At 38.9% G+C, this 7,014-nt stretch overlaps 1 long non-coding RNA gene across 1 annotated transcript; it reads right to left on the bottom strand.

Annotated features, from left to right (window-relative positions):
• Positions 1-4,988: 4,988 nt before the first annotated feature.
• Positions 4,989-6,013, bottom strand: LOC147622834 (uncharacterized). The gene is made up of 3 exons (XR_015269585.1): positions 5,441-6,013; positions 5,290-5,373; positions 4,989-5,193 (listed from the first exon to the last, which is right to left on the bottom strand). It is a non-coding gene; the product is annotated as an uncharacterized LOC147622834 (long non-coding RNA).
• Positions 6,014-7,014: the final 1,001 nt, after the last annotated feature.

Genomic DNA, 7,014 nt, shown 5'->3' with positions numbered 1-7,014 from the left:
TAAAGGGGACCCCTCAATTGCCATATTAGCAAACATCAATAGAACCATGAGCTTGCTGACCCATTGATAGATCACATGTAAACATAACACCAAAGCATTGATCGGGTCTCAAAACACACCAAGGTTTATAAACTGCTATAATTGTATACTTGTCCATTTATGATTTACAAATATCTTTGAATTCCTCCATTGCATATGTCTGCCTGCTGCGCTAGAATTATCTAAAATTTGTCTTCTTCTTTGCTTCTAGGCTAGAATGAAAGCAAGCTTGACTTTGGAGCTGGCAACTTTTCTTTTAACATGAAGCCTCTGTAGTATGCCGCCTCGGTAAAACCATTGGAAGACTTCTTTCATACTGTTTGCCTTATGACTCCCTCCGTAGTGTTGTGTATGTCTGAAAAACGCATTACGTGCCATATAGTGTAATTTTTCCATGCCTTGGGTGCACCAAATTGCAGGGCATCCATACTTTTTGACAAAATAGGGAAGGTGGTTGTGGATAATATGCTGTTTTCACAAAGACAGAACAACGCATAGTTAGTGAACAAAGAAAAGAGGAACAAGCATTTAAAAAAAAGAAAGAGAGAACCCTACCATGTAGTGAGTTATGCTGCAGGCTGTCCACGCGTCTTTCATGGACTTTCTGAAATGTTTAACTGCCTCTTCAAAGTTTTGGCAATCACTCTTCTTCCATGCCACATTGTCACAGAACATGAATAGTTGATCAAGAGACCTCCACACCTCTGCTTTCACGTTTCGTGCTTCCCCATCTGCCTCATGATCTTTGATCGCATTATGGACTTGCTTCCATAATCCATAATTAATCCTTGAAACTCTTCTTGACATAATCCATAAAGACATATGGCAGGTGATCTGAAAACCTGAGCTGATTTTTTACAGTAAAGACAAGGAGACTTTGAGTTGCCTCCTTTACTTATGTTATACATGCACTTAAGGGTTTTCAGATCACTTGCCATATGCCACTCCACTTGAAAGTCACCTTTGCCTGCAACATGGAGATGCTCTCCTTGCACTTGTCTTTTGAATATTGTTGGTATTTCTGTGTGGATAAACACCCAGTTTAGTGTTTCATGGTCTTATGTCTTTACCTGTGATTACAAAACCAAAATGTTAGCATACCTCAACGGAGCCTAACCACCATATGTGTTTTTCAGATTGCACACACTGAAATACTTTGAACTCACTTCAGTCAATGATGTATCAAGTGCTCGATTCATTAATGTAATAGTAACCCTTTTCATTTTTTTCTCCTTTACCAGCTCGCACTCGTCCAATTTGATAACAAATATCAAAATGCCTTTCCACTCTTCAAATGTTAAACCATAAAACTCGAGTATCTTCGACTGCAAGACAACTTAGTATTCAGCATCATGAAAGGTGTGCAAAGGGTCACATGACCACCTCACACCCAAATCCAGGTCAGGAAGGTGTCAATTTTGAGAAACTACTAATTAGGAAAAAAGGAAGCTCATTTTGGGGCCTTTTAGAAGAGAGAGAAAATAGGCTCTCAACCAATCAGGAGTGGGCCAACGTTATGTTGAAAATTCAACAAAAGAAGATGAAAATAAGAAAAAGAAATAGTACTGTATGTTCGTAGAAGCGTGTCACATTAATAAGGTGATCCAATTTGAATCTTTAAAAAATTTATTTTCTGTGCAGAATTTGGTGATTCTGACACCGCAGACGCGTCCGGAACGGCCCAAAACCCCAAAAACGGCACTGGAAACGCTGGAATCGGACATCCGGAGGCCCGGAAACGGCCAAAAAAGGCCCCAAAAGTGGATTTGCAGAAAAACGCGATTTGGTACCTTCTTCCCGGAACGGCCAAAAAAGGCCCCAAAAGTGGATTTGCAGAAAAACGCGATTTGGTACCTTCTTCCCGGGAAGAAGGTACCAAATCGCGTTTTTCTGCAAATCCACTTTTGGGGCCTTTTTTGGCCGTTTCCGGGCCTCCGGATGTCCGATTCCAGCGTTTCCAGTGCCGTTTTTGGGGTTTTGGGCCGTTCCGGACGCGTCTGCGGTGTCAGAATCACCAAATTCTGCACAGAAAAGTATTGCTCTTATATGAATATTGAATGTAAAGCATGTGAAAGAGCGGCATAAAAACTAAAATTAGCAAGAAAATGCGATACGGATTCTTAGGGAAAAGCAAAACAGTCTCTACGCGTTTTCATGCTAATTCCTCTATTAACATAAATGCAGCTTGATATATTATTTCTCAACAAAATTCATGACATTAAGGTGACAATTTTGTCAAACTGCACTAAGACAAAAAATTAGCAACAAAACGCGATTTGGGATCTTTAGGAAAACTAAAACTCTCTCTACGCATTTTCATGCAAATTTTCCAAAAGAAGAAATAGGGACATTTGAATAACCCTCCAGACATTCTCTTGTGTCCTAGCAAACACCAGGTCATTGGATCATGCATCATGCAGGGAATTCATGTGTAGATGAGTGAGTCGATCTTTGCAGGAAGGGACTGTCAAGAAATTTAACTTGGTTAAGAGAACATAGATCTAGAACAGCATGCATAGATATAGAATAACATTGAAAAACCTACAACTCTGACCTGTTTTCTTCTTCTCCATGCTTTCGGAGCTGTCTTGCTGACCCTCGTGCATAGTGGGAAGGATGAGGATGGATGATGAGGAGGAGAAAGAAAGTATGCAGGGAAGTGTGGGCTGAGCAGGGAAGAGTGAGGCGTAGGAGGGAATCCAAGAAGCATTTATAAATGGCACAAATTCCAAGGCAGTAAGGGTCACATCCAGACATGTCAGAATTCAATTTCCTAGGGTGCGTGGGTCCCACCCACAGAGTGAGATACGACTTTTACCCCCCACCACGTGTGGTATTTATTAGAGTGTCTCCCTTCCTACTCTCCGTCATCAGCATCCTCTTCATCACAGAGTACACTCAGATTACAGAGGCATCACTGAGACTACAGAGGCACCACTAAGACCACAGAGAAGCATTACTCAGACTACAGAGGCAGCACCTTCATCGTCTAGCACATCCAAAGATAGCCTGCAGGTTAGTACAACTCAAACTTTCTTGTCCTGCATACTTTTAACTATTCAAACAAGTTTCTGTCTGAATGGGGAATAGCCAAAATCTGCGTCATTGAAATGGCCTCGTTTTTCCATACACTTACAAACACAAACCATTAGGAAAGCCCAAAGTTCCTTTTTGTAGGCATGCAAGACACCCTTTACATATTTTTTACAACATGATCAAGTAGAAGATCTCAAGAATAGGGCTGAGGGGTTGCCCTTTTGGTTATTTCCTGCTCATCATACAAATTTGCATGAAAACGCGAGGACTGGTGTTTGCTCTTCCTTGAGTGTCATAATCGCGTTTTCATGCAAATCTGCATTTTGGCCTTTTCCTTGATGTAGGCATGAAATAAACCCTCTTCATAATTTGCAACACCATCCTCAGGTATAAAATCTCAAGATTTGCATGTAAATGCGAGGGAGAGTGTTTGATGTTTTTGAAGTAGCATAATTGCGTTTTCAATCAAATGTCTAAATGAAATTTTTTTGTGTCACTTTGGGGACTTTTTTGATGCATTCCAAAGGGTGCAATTGGCCTGTGATGCCATGCCAATAGATCCAGATTGCTGCAAAGGTCCTAAATTTAGGGAAGTTTTAAATTTGCATGAAAACGCGAGGAGAGGCCGTTTAGATTTCCATACTGCCCATATCGCGTTTTCATGCAAATAACTGCTAGATTGCTAGATTCTCTTGACCATTGCCCCCCAAATGTGAATCTTTTAGATTCAATTGAACCAGCAGTTTTAGAGGTAGAAATCTTTTCCTTATAAGGATCCTTATTTCAGTTTTATTTTTGATTTGTTTCAATCTTTAATTTCTAACCTATCTTTTCAAATTTTCAGGCTCCACAACAAGTTGATCCAAATAGTTGTGGCTAGAGACTATTGATCCATGCTAAGTACGTGCTTGCAAGCTACTTTGAGCTTCATCAGCCAGATATTGTAAGAAGCTTATTCCTCTGAGCTTAAATATAATTTATAGTGGCACAAAGTAGTTAGAAGTATATGTAAATGCTCATGTCTTTTATTGCAGATGAGGAAAGACAGCTTTGGCTTTGACTATGTGTATAGTTTTAGAGGAGACACAATTTTGAAGCTCTTGAACCATCCCTCCTCCAAACCAGCTGTGCAAGATACATTTGAGGTTGGTGAGAGTTCTAAAGACCATGGTGGTGTCATTCATCTAGATGTAGATTGTTTGGAGGAGAAGACACAAGGACATGGAGATGTAGGTATCCCACCAAATTTTGTAAAGGAAAAGGTGGAGGAGCAGCAAACAAAAGTTGAAGAGGCAGCTCTGCTGGTCAGGAACAAGATGAGGAGGACAAACAACCAAGTGGACTTGGAGTGGAGAGCTTCCAGATCCCAGGCCTTGAGACCTCGGGGCTCCAAAATCTTAGTGGGGATATTGACCAAGGACAACCTGATGATCATTTGGGATGATTTGGAATGATTATTTGTATAACATTCTTTTAATCTAGTGATGCTTATATGATTTGGGATGACTATGTATAAAATTAAAATGGAAGATGCTTTGCAAATGAATCCCTCTATCTCCATAGACTTGTCATGATATTTATAAATAGATTTAAATGTATGAAAAGAGAGAGAGAGAGAGAGAGAGAGAGAGAGAGAGAAAGCATGTAGTAATTTGGTTTAAAATTGATCAATATATTAACAATGTCATTGTAAATCTTAACAAGTGGAGATCCTAACCAAGAGCAGCTACAAGATCATTTGAGATGATTATATGTATGGACTTCTTTGAATCTAGTAATCTATTAATCAAATGAAAGATGTTTTGCAACTGATACCCTCTATCTCCATAGACTTGACATGATATTTATAAATGTACGAAGAGAGAGAGACACTTTGAAAGCATGTAGACATTTGGAATAAAATTGATCACTTTATTAACAATGTCATTGTACAGATCCCAGCCGAGGACCAAAAGGTCATTGACTCTTTCCTGTACTCGCTCTTCATTCGAGCTTACAAAGAATGTTGAGCAGTCCAATGTGTCTGACTGTCACAAAAAAAAAAGCATTTGTAGACTCAATGCAAGAGCTTTCCCTCGCAGGATCGTCCACATCATCAATTGTTGTCTCCATAGCAACCTAGAGAGAAAGGGTTGATAAGGTTTGAGAATCAATATATTATTTGACTTTCATAGCAGTGTAGAAAAACTGAACAAAATATATGTTCTTTAGTACCTCCAATGATCAATTTAGCTGGATGTCAATAATCCCATCGGGGATATCTCCGCATTGAATTATACTTTCCCTCCTTTGAAGAACCTGTTAAGATGGTTGTTAAAAAATCACTAGAGTTGATTAATGAATTAAATAAACACAGTAAGTTTACCTTCTTGTTGTTGAGCACGAATGCAAATCCTGCTGAAATTGTTCTGTTTGCCTCCATATGAATGTCGTGCCGCAATTGAGCAAGTGTACATTTCTGTCTGACTGATATAAAACTCACCAAGTTTCCATTCTCATTCACAGTAATGTCAATTGATACATTGTCAGGGAGCAAACCCCGTTTAGGTCTTGATCTAACAGAACAAGTTTATTTTCAATCATGGCAACAGGGCTAAGGTAAAAGTTAAGAAAACACCTAGATATTTGTGGCTTTTTGGGTTGTCCTCACCACTACCTCCTTCCAAGCCTGTCGAGAACACAATCCAATCTAAATTCCGAGCATTAAAAAAATCAAAAGCAGGCTTCTTCCAAACCTGTCGAATACAATCCAATCTAAAACCTGAGCATCAGAAAAATCAAAAGCAGGTACCTTTTACAAAACAATACAATTTAAAATGGAAGCGCTTATAAAATGAAAGTGCTCATCTTGGCGAAGCAAAGTGCTCATTTCGTATAAGGATATGCAGCAGTTGCACTATCGTGTCGGCACTCAAAGTATACAGGCGAGTGGATCTGATTCAAAGATTGAACATTGAAAATAATTAAAAATCGTATAGATAAAAATAAAGAAATACAAGCATGAGAATCATTTTGACAAAGAACGCAAACTTTTGTCCTTGAATGTTTCAAATTGGAGGGCTAGCCATGCCTCTAGGTGCAAGATGAAGGTTGGAAGAGAGCAGGTGAGAGAGAGAAGGAAGGGCGCCGGAAGACTAGTTTGGGAGGGGAGACTAGTTTGGGAGGGAAACCTAGTTTCAGTAAGTAGTTTTTTTTGAAAAAGACATCAATGTCAGACTCAAAATCGTGATAGTATCTTTAGTTTTTTTTTAAAAAGACCTTGTCAGACTCAAAATCGTTATAGTATCTTGAACATTAACTATGGCACGCTTCTACGAACATAAAGTACTATTTATTTTTCTTATTTTCACTTGTTTTTGGTGAAATTTCAACGTTACGTTGGCCCTCTCTTCATTGGTTGAGAGACTATTTTTCCAAATCCTAAAAGGCCCCAAAATGAGCTCCCTTTTTCCCTAATGTTATTTGGATCACAAACAACCATTTATGATCTGTCGGGTCTTCCACAAAGATGACTTGCTCACAGTGCTCTGGTAGTACAAATGTGTCCCTTTGGTCAGTCCATATCTTTGTGTGGTCTTCTTAAAGAAAACCACACTTGTCTTTGCGTACAGTTACTTGCGCCCCTTGAGTTACCAACTTGAACCATTTCACATAAAAAATGAACAAATCAAACTTTCTGAATCCAACCTTGATAATATCTTGCATTGTTCCACAATAATCTAGCATGTCTACTTCAGTATTGCCATCACTTGCACTTGAACGACTTTCTTGCATGAAATTAGCTTTCATACCATAATTTAATGTTGTTCTCTTTTTATCTATTCCTTCTACTCGAAAGTGACATCTGTGTGACCAAATTTTTCCAAACCTACAACACTGTAAGCATAATAAATAAATACTTTTATTATATAAATTCACAAAAGCACAACATAAAAGACA

The sequence above is a fragment of the Cibotium barometz genome, chromosome 28 (genome assembly GCF_041138505.1).
Source record: "Cibotium barometz isolate CiBa-2024 chromosome 28, ASM4113850v1, whole genome shotgun sequence".
Taxonomy (NCBI): domain Eukaryota; kingdom Viridiplantae; phylum Streptophyta; class Polypodiopsida; order Cyatheales; family Cibotiaceae; genus Cibotium; species Cibotium barometz.
Note: the sequence above shows the minus strand (reverse complement) of the source record. Positions and strands in the feature narration are given on the sequence as shown.